The sequence below is a fragment of the Phasianus colchicus genome, chromosome 17 (genome assembly GCF_987193195.1).
Source record: "Phasianus colchicus chromosome 17, bPhaCol1.hap1.1, whole genome shotgun sequence".
Lineage (NCBI taxonomy): Eukaryota > Metazoa > Chordata > Aves > Galliformes > Phasianidae > Phasianus > Phasianus colchicus.
In genome coordinates, this window is record NC_143452.1 from 9,436,675 (window position 1) to 9,452,648 (window position 15,974).

Below are 15,974 nucleotides of genomic sequence, written 5' to 3' on the forward strand. Positions count from 1 at the left end.
TTTAATTATTAAGGGAAGCATTCGTGGACCAGAAATACACGACCCAGATGTTCCCTCCTCCATGGGAGGGAAACTGGGCCCCGGCTCCTTTGAACCCATAAGCATCTGGGCAGGTAACTGCAGAAACACACTAGAGCTAGAAATGACCTCAAACCTCCTCGTCACCTTCCAAGCCACTCATCACAACTGCCTAGAAGTTTCTCATTGCATGGGGCTGACACAAATAATCACAGGAGCATGGGAAGCCCATCCTTGCCCCTGCAAACGAATCATGGAACTCACAGCCAAATGCTTTGGCAGTTGAGTTTCCCAAATTCAGGCCAGATGATGAAATTAATGCATCTAATGGCAAAGGGACGTTCACCAGAAATTTGTTCACATGGCCAAGCCAACTGGATCTTTTGATGTAACACTCCAATTCATTTTGGTGAGTGCTGAGAATCTATGCCCTGCAGTTGGCTTTGAAAACCACGGCCTCATCCAGGGCCTCCAAACATCTCCCATCAGCTGCTTGGACACACAGCAACTTCTGCAGCTTGCTCAGCATTAGCTGAGCTGCAGTGAAACCTAACCCTCAGTCTACATCAGCTATCTGAGGGCTCTGCAGAGCAGAGGAGCAGAAACACGTGCCCAGGTTCTCACAGCTCTCTCATCATACAGCCCCAGCAGCAGCAACTGCAATTTTCAGAAGCTGGTTGGGTGCCACAGGGAGGTGCTTATGGTTTGCTCGTGCCCAGCCATGTTCCTCAGCAGCAATCCTGACTGAATTGAAGGCAACAGAAGGTACAGGGGCTGCAGAGGCAGCTCTGAACCCGTGTGGATGTCACCTGTGACCCTACCCAGGTGGGGCTGTGTGACAGCAAAGTGCCACAGCTCTGTGCACACCAGGTTGGTGCCTCCAACCTGACCCACCACACACTCTGTTCCAGAGCCCCTAAACAGAGAGAGGATGGACAGCCTGCTCCTGGGGCAGCTGCCTGTGAGCCTGGCCATAGAAAAGGGATTAGCTCCATCTGCAGCATGCAAATCCCCTCTCACACACTGCCCTCACAGGCACTCCTGCAGCACTTTGCCTGCTTGGAACATACAGCTTTTACACAGTCCTGAGCTTGCCAACTTAATGTCAGGCGTGTGCACACTGGTGAATTAAAACAGAGCCTACAAATGAAGATAGTGGATTAGTGGATATTAGAAGGACACTGAGATGAAGAGGCCGCAGTGATGGAGAAAGGCTCCTGTTCCCCACCTTGGTCTGTACTGTCAGCAGCAGGATCCAGAGGAGCAAGCAGGGGATGCTCAGGTTGGTGACAAAAGCCACCACGTATCTCCTGAGACAATCACTTTTATGAAGCAAAAAAGGAAAGGCTCTTTAGACACACTGGCAAAAGGAAGTTGAAAATATGAGAGAAAGATAGGTCTTTTCCTTCTCTTTGTTACTAAACAATCCATTTGGAGCATGCGACCTTCTTGCTTGTGAATGCTCCTTGTGTCTTCCCAAAGTGGGATGTACCCACCAGCAATCTGATGAACTGAAGACAAACACTTCACAGGGGAAACAAGAACAGCATTAACCCGGCGTTCTTGAAGTAGCACTTTAGTTTCTCTGTTAAAAAAAAAAAAACAACAAATTACTATGGAAGGAAGAAAGGAATCACTTTGCTGTGATAATTGCAAAGCGCACACCAAAAAAAAAAAGGTAATTTTTTGCCTGACTTACATTTAGAAAATGTCTCAGTTTTTACCAAACAGCCTTGGTTACCAATAGAAAGCAAGCACTCAAATATGTAATATACAAAGCAGAGAGCAAATCCTTGGAGAAGAAGCAAAGAGGACGAGGAAGGAGTGCTTGAAAGCTTGCACTGTTTGTAAAATGGTTGATGGGCACTTCTGGTGTTGTTCTGTAAGGGACTCCAACTGTAAATGGGGAATGCTGAGGCTTACAGAGCAACCCAGGCAGGCTGCAAGCCTGACAGAGGCAGAAGGAGATGCTGTTGCTGCGTTTCCCCTTGTCCTGTCCCCACAGAAGGCTGAAAAGAGGTTGGCCATGTCCCTTTGACTCCCACACTTAAGATATTTATAAGCATTAATAAGATCACATAAGTCTTCTTTTCTCTAGGCTGAACAGACCCAGTTGCTCAGCTTTTCCTCATAGGGGAGATGCTCCAGGCCCTTTATCATCAGCAGTTCCTACAGGAAGCAGTTCCTATAGGGCATATGGCTCCTATATGAAGTAGTTCTTATAGGGCATGGTTCCTACATGAAGTAGTTCCTATAGGGCATATTTCCTATAAAGCTCAGCTCCTACAGGGCACAGTTTCTATACATGCAGTTCCTATAGGGGCATATTTCCTATAGGATCATAGAATTGCTCAGGTTGGAAAACACCTTAAAGATCAAGTCCAACCACAACCTAGCCATACTGCCCTAACTCTAACAACCCTCCTCTAAATCACGTCCCTGAGCACCACATCCAAACGGTTTTTAAACACATCCAGGGATGGCGACTCAACCACCTCCCTGGGGAGCCTTTTCCAGTGCTTAACAACCCTTTCTGTATAGAACTTTTTCCTGATATCCAACCTAAACCTCCCCCGGCTCAACTTAAGGCCATTTCCCCTCGTCCTGTCACCTGTCACCGGTGAGATACAGAGCACAGTTCCTATAGGGGGCGGTTTCTATAAGGCGCAGTTCCTATAGGGCGCAGTTTCTATAGGCTGCGGTTCCTATAGGGCGCAGCTCCCATGGATACGCCCGGCCCTGCATCCTGAGTGCCCGAGGGGCCGCTTCTGCTGGCGGCACGCGTGTGCGTGCATGCATGCAGCCCCAGGCGTTGGATGCATTTCCATCCCCGCATGCTGACACGGCCTCGCTTTTGTTTGCTGAGTAAATAGAAGAGCCGCGGTGGCAGGAAGGAGAAAGGCACGGCAGCGCCCGGCGAGCAGCGCCTGTTTACAATGACAAAGGGCTCTGCCACACTTCGGGGAGGAAATTTTCCTTCCAGACTTCAGGGCTCATTAAGTGAGTGGGCGCAGCTAATAGGCTTTGTGTGCGAACGGCCCCAGCCTTGCAAGATCCAGCTGTCACCGGGGCGAATGTCAAAACTAACAGCGGGCCCAGCCATTCTCCACCCCGCTCCGGCTTTAAAATTTATCCTTAAAAGGGGGAGGAGCAGGCAGGGAAAAGTAGCGAGCAATTAACGGGAGACAAAAGCAAACGGACCCGCCGGCCTGATTGGGGGGGGGGAGGGAGTGAAGGAGCCCCAAAATTGCCTATAGGTTTGGTGGGGAAAGGAGAAAAAAGCTGGCAAGGAGCAAGCCATTGCGGCACTAAATGTGAGGGTGCTCAGGAATCGAGGGTTGATGCGATCCCACCTTACCGAGCAGCCCCGTTCCCCAAAAAGCCACACGCAGATGGTGACTGCACGGCTCTGCAGGGTCGGGCTCTGCTGAAGTTTCGTCTCTCGCTGCCAGCAGCAAGCTGACAAAAATATGCAGAAATAAATATGCTGCTATGTTTAACTTTTCTCTGTCACCCCATCCAATCTCAGCTTGCCCTGAAATAATATTTGCATGCGTTTGCTTTATCCCCCTGTCAGCTCCGTCTGGAGGGAGACGCGCAAATGGCTCGTTTGAGGGTATTTGTGATTCATGTGATACATCAATGGAAGAAAGGATTTTAAAGCTCCAGAACTTTTAATAGCTTAGTAGGTCTTGGCACCCACATTCCCCCAGAACGTGCCTGGTGTATTTTTAGCTAACCTCGAGCTGACTTTGATTTCAGGCAGCAGCATCGTGTGCCGTTGTCGCTTTGTTTTGCAGGATGGGTCCCAGCTCCACACCCTATTGCCCACATTCTTCCGGAGACATCCCCTCACTTTACTGCTGGAGATGATTTTTTTCCGTGTGCTTTTGTCTCTGCGTCAATGAGGGTTTTGCCTGATGAGTCTCAATCCATGACATTTACACAGCACTTTGCTGCTGCCGGGCAGAGGACGCGAGGTACAAACAGTGCAAGCTGTACGCCAGACAAACTTACGAGCCGAACGACCTCTGGTTTCCACACGGAGAAGTGCTGTGTTTGTGCAAATCCTCTGTCTGAAAATGGGGTCCCTGAAACAAAGTTGCTTGTGAGGGTCTGCCCTTCCACAAGGGCTTAGCTGGAGCCTAGCAGCATCAATCGGATGCCCTGGGATGATTCTGGCCTCAGGGAACAGCGGTGCATCTTCCAGCACCCCTCTGCATTGCTATCTTCTCGTGTGCAAATATGTTGGGTTAAAACACGAGGAAAGCTCACAGGGGGAAGTTTTGGGTTAGTTGAAGGCTCAGCATACAGCACGCCTGGAAGCTCTCGAGGGTCCCTGAAAACAGCACGGAAATTTTTGCCTGAATGAGTCACGCTGGTGAGAGCTGGAGCTCTCAAAAGACGCAACAATACACCTTGATGGGAAGGAAGCGAGGAGAGAGAGCCTACTCCAAACACATCTGCTCAGATCCAGGGTTCAGCTTGTTGCACTTGTACGAGGAAATCTGTGCAAACAAACAGTTATTGAGTGGGTCAACTGAGCAGAGCGGCTGAAGGAGTCGAACAATGCCGTGGTTTATTCACTTAATGTATGCCAAGGCCATTCACCAGGCAAGCACCTCTTAAGCAGCCACGTGATAAGCAGCCTCGATTTGTCGTTTGCCGAGGTCATGCATTTGGGATGCTGGGTGTGATGTTGGCAAATGGGAGCAACAAGGATAGCGAGGGAGCTGTGACACTTCCAGCACATCGTATCTCTGGGTTTTCATTCTCTTTAATTTCACGTGGGGATGAAAAGGGGCTGCTGAGCCCCGGACCGAGGCATGGTGTTGGTGCTCTGTGTTTCACTTCTTTGAGCACATTTTGAAGTTCTGGGAGTCAATGGGTCAGCTTGGGTCCCTCTGCTGTCAGCCCTGTGCTCAATGAGCCTTGGCAGCAAAAAGTAGGGAATGAATTTGGTATTTCCTCCACGTGCAACTCCAGCTTGCAAGAAGTTCAGGGGTCTCACTGAACAACCGGTGGGTTTGGCAAATTCATCCTCTCCTCTGCTCAAGGACACTCACAGCTTCCCATGTTCTGCTGTTCAAGTGTGTTTCATGGATAGCTCTTCTCCACAATAAAGCCAACGGCCTGCTTATGGCCCACACCAGGCTGCCAATGGAGTTCCTTTACTGAGTGTGGTGAATGCATCACCAGAGGCTGCTTTTCTCTCCTTACTGCTGATTTACTCAACCCTCCTTACCTTGTAAAATCTTCTGCTTTTGGAGCATTTGAGGGTTTTGTGCCACTGGCCTGGCTGGGTGAGTGGTGCTCTGAACTGGGGAACACCCAATGCTGTCAGACAGGAGGTGAGAAGGGTTGAAACATCATTGCAAAGCATTACCCAGGATCTTAAAGGAATAGCAGCAGGACAGGAAAAGCAGAACAGGTTATGAAGAGAGCAAGAGGAGAAACTAGAGAAGCAGAGAAAAGGCAGATAGAGAGAGACAGGTCCTGTACCCACAAACTGTACTGTGTGCTATGGGGACAGCCCTACTGATGGCCTTTGTTTGGCCACCTGTCTCCTTCCCCAGCTTGGAGATTTGGGGATCTGCACACTGGCTGCCCTCACCCCCTCACACACTCCATTGCATCCTTCCCCATCAATTCCAGGGCCCACCAGGATTCCCTACATCTGTATGCAAATGGGAGCTGCCAGCACTGATAGGGGCACTTTGTTTGGAGCAGCCCTGGCACAGCTGCGGAGCTTCCCAGGGTTGGGCTGGAAGCAGCCCCTCCATTGCCCACACCGAGCGTTGGGCATGGTGATGTGTCAATGACAGCATCGTGTGAATGCAGGGAAAGACCCTGAGAGCTGCCCATCCCATGGTCACCTCCTGTCCTGAGCCCTGCTTGTGTCCCCACACACTGAGATGTCCTGGGTACGGACAAGAAAAAATGCAATCTGTTTTGATACAGCACTGGAGAACGAAAGACAGGGAAGGCCTGGTGCTGGAGAACAGACTCAGACACATTCTGGGCTGATGCTGCTCCTCACATCCAGCTGCATTTGCACACAGGTGAGCAGGCAAATACTTGCTAAAGAGACCTGGTTGCAGGGCTGTGCAACAGCCAAGGACACACAGCCCTGCTCCCAAATAGGATACCTTGAAAAACCAGTTTATTTTCAGCACTAAGCATTTACAAGGTGCTAGTGATTTCCCAGCTGTTTGCCTCTGCAAACAGAGACCCGAAGCACTTAAGGAGGTGATTTTCCAACCTTCCAAGCCCAGAACTCTCGACCTGGGTGCAGATCAGTGCCCTGGTCCTGGGCACACACTGCTCTGGGGGAGCACAGGGGGTCCCCTTTTCCACTGAATTTGTCATTTGCAACTCAAATGGCCGCTGCCTCGGGGGATCTGTTTGTTTCTTCTTTCTGCTGGACGAGATTCTCTGGCTCAACATTTTATAAAAGCAGATTTTATTTTTCCCTTCATCCCATGTGACACAGATGCAAATGGGGAACAGTGGGATGCCAGCTTATCTTTTATTTGTGCTTTTAGGTTATAATTGCAGTCTGAATCACTGACTTTTAAGTTACACTACGTTCTGCCTCAGCAGAGAAAGGGAGAGGAGCGGAAACAGGGAACGATCCCTTGAAGTTCAGTAACACCAAGCAGCTTTGCCTTCAGACAAAAAGGCATTTGCAAATGTTCCTCCCATTCGTTAAAGGCACAAACAATTTCCGTGATGAAATAATAAAGGGACTTAATTGAGATGGAAGGAAAAAAAAAGAAAATCAAAGAAGAAAGGCTGCTTTGGTTCCTGTGACCAAGATACTTATGTCTATGATGCCCATTTTCTAACAGCGATTTGAGGAGTTTGGAGCACTTCACCACACTCCCAAAAGCAGTGTTTTGGAGGATTAGTAGTGGAAAGGGTTTTCCACTCAACACAGAGCCCAGCTGCCCTTTGGAGGCTGTCCATGTTTGATTAGCCAACCTCAGCACCCTCACAGCATCAGGGCTGGGTAGTTAAAGACCTCATGTTAATGAGTAAACTATGAGTCTAATTGACTCTTCCAAAGCCAAGCCAGCTGCCAGAGCTGGACCCACAGCACAGGGCTCCCAACTTAACACATTAAATCCTTCCTGTTAATAAGACTTCTCACCTCTATTCCCAGCTTGGGGAGACGTCCAGCACTGGGACACAGGGGTACATGGGGCTGGGATGGATGCTGCAAGGTTCAACAGCCTGTGAAATGCAAAAGATGGCAATGGATGCTGCAAGATGCATGGAATGGATTCCACGAGATCCAAGGGGCTGTGAAATGCAAAGTGTGAGGATAGGTGCTGAGAAATGCAGTGGCTGGGGATGGGTGATGCAAAAGGCTGCGATGGATGCTGCCTGCCTTTCTCCCCAGCTAAAAGCTCATCCGGCAGCTTCCAAGCAGACAATAACATCACAGGCTGCCCCACGTGCCCCCAGCAGTGACCCCGGAGGACCACCCTCCTTGGAGGTGAAGGGCAGGGCAGCCACCCCACTAAATCAGCCCTCTCAATCTTCCCCAGACAAAGGCTATCTTGGGGCAGCAGGTCCTGGGGGGTCCAGGGCAGGTCTGGCTGGTGGGAAGCAGAGTGGCTGGGCTGGGGACACTGCCCCCATCCCGTGGGGTCATGGGCAGATAGATTTGGAGGAGGAGCAGGGCTGCAGAGGGGGAAGAGCTCGCTCCACTTGGCCTTTGCTTCTCTGTCCTGTTGCTGCCCCTCCTCCCCTGTCTGGCCCTGGAAACGGGGAAACCTCAGCACAATTCATGGAGTATTTCACCCTAGGATAATTTACAGATATAGCATCTGCCAGACAGTATATTTAATCTCAGCTTTCATGTCCACTAGCCTCTTCCCCAGTGAGTTTGGGAGGTTGCCAAAAAGAACCCCCAAAAGCACTATGAGGATCTCTCTGCCCGTTTCCAATCTTGGGTAGACCCAGCTCATCCAAGCAAAGTCAGTGCTAAGAGTTTGCCTCGTCCCACTGAACTTCAGCCTTGACTGGGGCAATGGAAATACCAAACCTCCCTTAGTTCCTCTCCTCTGCACACAGTGAGGGCTGAAACATGTCTCATCACATAAAGCCTTCCTTAAATTAGGTTGATATTGTAGATTTAAGCCTCTGCTGGTGACAGGATCGACACAGACAGAGGGACTGATAATAGAGGTGGAGGTGGAAGACAGCAAGCAGCGAGGGCTTTGAAATACCCCACACCACCCAGCTTTGTGAGAGACATCTCTGTGGCTTTGCCTTTATGCAGAGCAACATCAGAAGATGGAGGTGGGAAGTGGATGTTTCCTTCATGTCAAAACAAAAAAGACAAAACGTACCCCCAACACTATCACCCCCATGGCAGTTGCCAACCAAATTTCTCATCCACACAGAGCCCACATCTCATGGTGACAATTAATTGTGAAGCACAGCAGTTATTTACACGTCTTGATGCCCAGATCAGTGCCACGTTGCTTTGGGCTGCATGCCCACACTGTGTCCCTTCTCCCCATCCCTGTGTGTCCCCGAGGTGTCCCTTGTCCCAGGGCAGGCCTGCTGCAGACTAGATGCATACAACCATATGAGCCTTACTAATGGCCTTTCAGGTACAGCATGATTATTTTCCTCTAATGGCGTGCTTTTCTCTCTTTCTTCCTCCTAGCTCATAAAAGGCACATCATAACTACAGAGGGAGGGGAAAAAAAAAAATAAAAAAGGCAAAAGCATTGCAAATTACAGCAATCAGAGAGCCTGAACCATTAGGAGCATCTGGGACTGCATTTTACATAACAGTGGACACTTTCTTTGAAACAATTACAGCTAATAATGAATTAGGATTGACTGGGCTGTAAACGTTTCCAATTGCAATTCAGAAACTGTCATCCCCCCTCATCCCTTCTCCCTGGAAAAAGCCCTCACCATGCTCAGTGTGTGTGGGGCTGGTGATGCTTCAGCACTTGAGCAGTCGGGTCCTGCTTCATGGGCTCTGCCTATGCTCTGCCAGAGCAGGGATGCCATCTCCAACTGTCCTGACTCCAAATACATCTATTTGCAGTATAAATTAAAGTAATCCATTTTCACCTGTTTCTTCTAAGATCTGTTCAGGGATGTTGTTTTTCTCCAGGGACTGTATTTCCAATGAATTAAGGGGTGGCCCTAAGTCTGCTGGGGAGATGCTGTATTTAGGGTCCTATCCCTGGCTGGCCCTGAACCCCCTTGATGCCTCCAGCTCAGTTTTCGTCCCATGCTATGGGATCCACAGCTGGGACCATTTCCCATTGCTGTGACACTTTCTCCCCAGTTTGGGGCAGTGAGACCTGCAGCTTTAAGAATGCAAATTTAATAAAAAAAATAGAAATATCAGTGCTCATCTCCTTGCCTTACAGCTGATGATGGCACCAGCCCCTGCAATGCCATTTCTGGGCATGTGGCACTGGCATGTCTTGAACTCCCCAAAGCCCCAACAACCCCCCCTGAGAACACCACCAGGAGCCATCTCACAGCTGCCACGTCCCCATATCTCCCCCCAAAAGAGCCAGGATGAGATCCCCACAGCTCAGCTCCCTGCACAAAGCCCAGCAGCGGGTGGTCACATCCCACTCCAGCTGCCCCAGGTAGTGAGAGACAGCACTCCCTTCACTTCCATCAGAACAGAACCCTTCTTTAGGGAGGTGGTGAAGATAGAGAAAGAGATTGAGCAGAGGGAACGCATGTTGCTGCTCTGCTGGGCGTGCAGATGTGCTGCAATGGGTCAGTCTCTGCCCTCTGAAAGCACCCTTCTCTCCTGACTTGGCACACCCTAAAAGGCTGCTTGTTGGCAAGCTGGCTGCTCTTGGGCATCACCTTGGGCTTCAAAGAGCGGCCACGCTGGCCGCCCATCATCCCACTTTGGCTCCCTTTCCCAAGACAGTCATCAAACAGCAGGCATCAAGACCCCTGCATCTCAGCCCTTCTGAGGGAAAAGTCAAGACTTCAGCACAAGGGGAGGTAAATTCAACCCGAACCAAAGCAAAAAATCATCAAAAGCCATTCTGATACATCTTGAGAACTTTTTGATATCTAGCCCTTGGTGATCTCTCATTGAGATGCTCCACTGATGTGAACTCACAGAGCACAGCCAACTTCCCTTCCACTCTACTCAGACAGCAGCAGCTCTCTCCCGACTTCAGGCAAGCTGAGGCTTTGCAATAGGCATGCATGGGAAATAGCTCCTATTTCACAGAGAAAGCTCACACCAGCTTCAAGGTTCTAATTATAGAAGAATAACAAGGCTCTGAAGCTCAGAAGCACTTAGATATTATTTCAAGCCAACCAACAAGGAAGTTACAGCTGCTGTAATTAAACATGACACGGAGAAGTCAAGCATTAAACGCAGGTTCATTAAGAAAGCGCAGGGATTCGGTGATCCATAAAGGCAGGACCTCATAGTTTGGGGCCAGTCAGGAGAGGCACAGCGAGGGGAAGTGTCATCTACCAGCCATGAGGATGCCACAGCACACCCAGCAGCATTCTGCCTATGCTGCAAGTGAAGACAAATAAATACAGAAGCGACCCCCCAAAAAGGAATATGTTGATATTTAGATGCTACACCGCCAGCTGGTACCTTGTGCTGCCCAAATTGTTCGCATGGAGCATAGGGCAGGATTGAGCATGCTGATGCTAAGGTTCCCTGCAGGAGCCTGGCATGGGGCAGGGCTGCTGCCTCCTGCTTTGGGCAATCTCAAGGTGATTTCACAGGGCAGGAGGGTGCATACAGCCCCAGCTTCCCACAGAGCATCCCAGCACAGGAGGAGCTGCAGGGCCATCACCCATTGCCACCCCACAAGACCACCGAGGAGAAAAAAAAAACCACAAAAAGCACTCAAATCTCTGCAGGAATAAATCACCACATACCACAGAAATAACAACAACAACAAAACAAACAAGAGAACCCCTCAACCCCATCCGAGATTATCATCTATTTACGTATTTACAGAGATAAAAGCAAAAAGATGCAGAAGACGGGACAGCAGCAGCGAAGAATAGAAGAAAGGGGGGATGAACAGCATGACCCCCCCCCCCCCTCCACCCCCCGCCCCTCCATCAACCCCAGCATGCAGGCCCAGCTTTGTGCATGCCCCTTCCCCCCCAGCTCCTGCATGCACAATCAGGGCAGCTGCCTGGAACAGGGCCGGCTGCCGCGCGGGAGAGGGCACAGGGGGCAGAGAGTAATTTATTTACTCCTTACAATGTGCTGTTTGAACAGGCTCCTAAAGAAAACGGAGGAGGAAGCAACACTCTGCCAGGAGGAGGAGGAGGAGAGTAGGGGGAGACGGTCCTAAATGGATTAGAAATTTACCCTGCAACTGTGGGCCTTTAATTGATACACGGGGAAAAGGGGGGGGTGGGGGGAGCGGTAAAATTTCCCTCTAATTGTATTAAAGATACACTAATTAGGTTGATTAAAAACAGAGAGGCTGTTTCTTTCTTTCCCCAGAAGGCCTAAGGGATGGCAGCGGGGAGGGGGGGGGGGAAGAAGTGCAAACAGATTGGAGTTTAAAAAAAAATAATAAAAGGAGTGAAAGGAGAAGAGCTGAGCCCTGCAAGAGGACCACAGCACAGAACCCCGGGCACCACGGGATGGGTAAAGCTTTGCTTTCTCCTTGGGACTGGGCATCCCAATGTACCAGCTTCTACCCAGCCAAAGTGCTCTGAATCAGGTTGTGCAGATGCTTTGTCCCTGGTTGGTGGACTTGTGATCAGCAGCGCTTGCTCAGATGCCTGCGTTGTGCATCTTGATATAAAGATGTGCACAGGTGTTATAAAGCTTTGAAATAAAGACCGTACTTTTGCCCCACTTAGAATAAGCATAAGGGAATGGCCTCACAGCTGCTCAGGCCTCTCTTGAGCAATCCCAACTATTGGAGGGTGGTTATGGGGATGTGCATGGTCACCTCAGCCCCCACACCTCTTGTTGGGTGAGCTGCTTCCCTCTCCTCTGCAGCTCTGATGATACAGCCCCAGCCCTGCAGCCTGCTGGATTCCCCTGCTATAACCCTAATTTCTTGCCTACTGATGCAGAGCCTCAGCACCACCAATGAGGGGACAGCAGGACAAGTACCTGCCACAGCCTTCCACGTGCCCAGAAAGTGTCTCCTTCCATCATTTGTCAGCTTTTTACCCAGGAATTCCTGCTTTGAGCAACAACAAGCCTTCCCACGAGAAGGACAGAAAAGTACTTTTCAGCCTGGGTAAAAGTTTCCCCATAAAAGGTTGTTTTTTCTTCACGTATAGGGCAGCTGCTAATTGATCTTTGAAATGGGCAGGATGTAGAATGGGAATGGCAAATAAAGAGCTGTGACTTTAAGGGAAATGAACAAGATTGCATTCTTTTTTCCCCCCCCCTTCCTCTTCCAAATGACCATTTTCTCCTTAGCCTGAAACCACGGGATGAAGGGCAAACTCAAATTGAGGAAGGAAGCGCAATGATTTCTGATGCTTCCATTACTGCATAATCAGGGACTGAAACTGCAATCAACGGAGCCGCCTGTGCAGCCCAGCAGCTTTCAAAAAAACTCCAGTGAAAGGAAGATAATTTTCTTTGTGGGACTTTACGTTCCTGAACCACCACCTCCCTTCCGCCTTTTATTTCTTAATGTTTGTTTAGGAAGGAGCTGTGGCAGCGCCAGGGAGTCGGGGCAGAGCGATGCAAAGCTAAAAAGGTGGCTGTTATTGCTCACAAAGTGCACACACCCAAAGAATGAGGAGAACAGAGGTGGTTTGCCCCCTTTTCCTTCAAGCAAATTCAACTTTCAGGCTGCATCTGTCACAGAATCACAGAAACACCAAGGTTGGAAACGACCTACAAGATCATCCAGCCCAACCATCCACCTGTCACCAAAAGCTCTCATTAAATGACCCTCAACACAAAATCCAACCGTGCCTTGAACACCTCTGGGGTTGGTGACTCCACCATATCCCTTAGCAGCCCATTCCAGTGTCTGACCACTCTTTCAGAAAAGTAGTATTTCCTAACATCCAGCCTAAATCTCCCCCTGGAGCAAGAGATTTAGGTCGCACCTGAGTTTGCACTTGTAAAACACACCAGGTTCTCATCTCCAGCAGGGTTTCAGCAGGGACCACTGTTGCCAACTGGTGAACTCAGTACAAGGAGAACCCAACGCTCGCTGGGAAAACTCAGCGTTCAGTGAGTTGGCATCATCCAAATCAGAAGTGCAGGGCGTTTTCATTGACATCTGTGATCCTGACACCTAAATCCACTCCCAACATGTGGGAATTTAACACGCAGCTGCAGAGAAAAGGAGGAAAAATAGTGTTTTTTCATAGCAAAAAAAGAGGTCTGCTATTTGCCCAGATGGAGCTGCAAGCAGCCAGCCTTGGGAGGAGGTCCTTGGCTGCTGCTCTGCCAGCCTGGTCCCAGCAATGCCAACGCAGAGAGCACTCTCAAAGCAGCTCTCAAAGCAGCCACAGCATTCCCAGCCTTCCAGCCACAGGCATGGGGGTTTGCATGAAGATAACTAGCTTATCTGGATTAAAACCAACTGGATCTTTCATTAGCAGATTAGATTTAGCGTTGATATTTTTCATAGTGCCGAGGCAGCCTCCGGGACTTCCTAAAGTCCTGGGACAGCCTGCAAATGTGACAACCAACCACCTTGAGCTTTGGTAGGCGACTATCACACGCTGCCACGAGCTGCATGCCCTGCGAGCTATTCCCTCTGCTGTGCAAAGAGCAATGCTTTAAAGGCAGCCAATTGATGGCCAATAATTGAGGAGCTTGTGAGCATCAATAGCTTGCTTGGGCTGGGGCAGAGCATAACCAGGGTCACCCCACTCTGCTGCACTGTGCAATGGGGGAATTCTTGACGACACAACTTTTAATGAATAAAAAGTGAATGAAGGCTTTTCGCTCTGCCCTACCACAACTGCACATCCTTTTGTACCATGGAAATGACAATTGAGGTTGTAAAACAGCGGCACCATCGGTTGTCCAGGTTTCCCATTGCTCACCACTAACAAAACACACAAGGCAGCCATTAATTTAGCGTTTAACTACTGATATGTTTGCTGGAAAATTATATTTCGAAAGGACTAAAAATATTAACAAATTTAGGTTGGAAAAAAATGGGGGGAGGTGGAGAGCGGATCTAAAAAATGTCAAAACACTCAGATGTAGCATTTTTAATGAAATGTTTCACTTCAGAAATGCCAAAACATTTTGTTTTGACATTTTCAAAATGAAACTTAATGATATTTTTCTTAGAAACAGCATGGATTGCTTTGTAATAACCCAAGTTAAGGAAGAAGGAAAGAAGAGAAAAGCACAAAGGCTTGATGGCCACCAAAACAAGGCAAAGTTTTCACTATCTTTCCAGCAATGTGTTGACACGGAAAGAGCATCTCTTTCCCTCCTTCTGCCACTTTGCCAACAAATTCAAGCATTTTTCTGTTTCACTTCACATCGCACTAATGAGTTCCCCTGCTTTTCTGCATTGCAAACACTCTCGTCTTCGCCTGCCTTCCAAGATGCTCCTTTCTGGAGTGACTCTTCCCAACCTTGGCCTCGTCTCCCAAAGAAGGGGGAAATCCTTTTGCCCATGGGCACACTCAACCTTCTCCTATCCCAAAAAAGGTTTAAATTCAAGCAGCAATTGCTTGCTCCTCTTTGGGAAAGGAGCTTCTCGCTCTAGTTCTGGTGGAGAAAGGAAAACTTTGCAGCATTTCCCATGTCAGAAACAATCACGGAATCATTAAGGTTGGAAAAGACCACAGAGATCATCAAGCTCAACTAGCAACTCATCCCCATTAATCATGTCACTCAATGTTACCTCTACCTTTTTCTTGAACACCTCCAGGGACAGCAACTCCACCACCTCCCTGGGCAGCCCATTCCAATGCCTGACCATTCTTTCTGAGAGAACTCTTTTCTAATATCCAACCTGATCCTCCCTGGCACAATGTGAGGCCATTACAGCTCATCCTATTGCTGTAACATGGGAGCAGAGACTGACTCCCACCTCACCACAACCTGCTTTTACAGAGCTGTGGTGTCTGATGAGATCTGCCCTGAACCTCCTCTTCTCCAGACTGAACAACCCCAATTCCTTCAGATGCTCCCCGTAAGACTGGTCTTTGTCTTTAATCTCCTGCCCCATGAGGACCTGGGGCGGGGAGCTCACCAGCACATGGGGCAGGATGGCACCCAGTCTCTGGCAGGGCAGCATCCCCCTTCCCAAGCCCTCTGCGTGCACAGTGATAAAAATGGACCATGAAAGTTTATCAGCCATGAACCAAACGGCTGTTTACGTCTGTTTATTATGCAGTTATTTGTGAATTGCAACTCTGTGTGGTTCATAGCAATGAACCCTGCACTAAGCCCCATGGAGAGACACTGAGCACAGCAGGCTTGGGGAGGGGTAGGGCATTACAGAATGGGGACAGCTGCTCTCAGTGGCTTTTCTTTCCCTTTGGACTGGGTGGGAATCTGGTATTTCATGTGGTTAACATGGAGCCAGGCAGCACCTCTATGCCTTCTCAATGACACGTGCAGGCATTCATCAGGAACAACTTCTATTCCACCTTTCTCTTTCCCATGCTCGTCTCCCTGCTCACCTTCCATGCTGGCTGTTGGAACTCCCCCATCCTTTCTCCATCCCACTGCCTGGACCCAGAAACAAAGCTGCAGACACCAAACGGTGCAGACTTGGCTTCACAGTGAGAGCCGAGCAAGGAAACCTGAGGGAGAGAGCAGAAACAAGGCAATGAAAAGGGAGCAAGGAACCAAAAATCCCTTTGGTGCCTTGAGAAGTTGAGAGAGGGGGGGATTTCCTTCTGCCAGGTTATCTGCTGATTCCTTTCTCGCAGGGAACAGCAGAAGCCAATGTAACAGGAGCTCTGCTGGGCACTTCAGGTCCCAGCTTAGGAGAAAGCAAGCA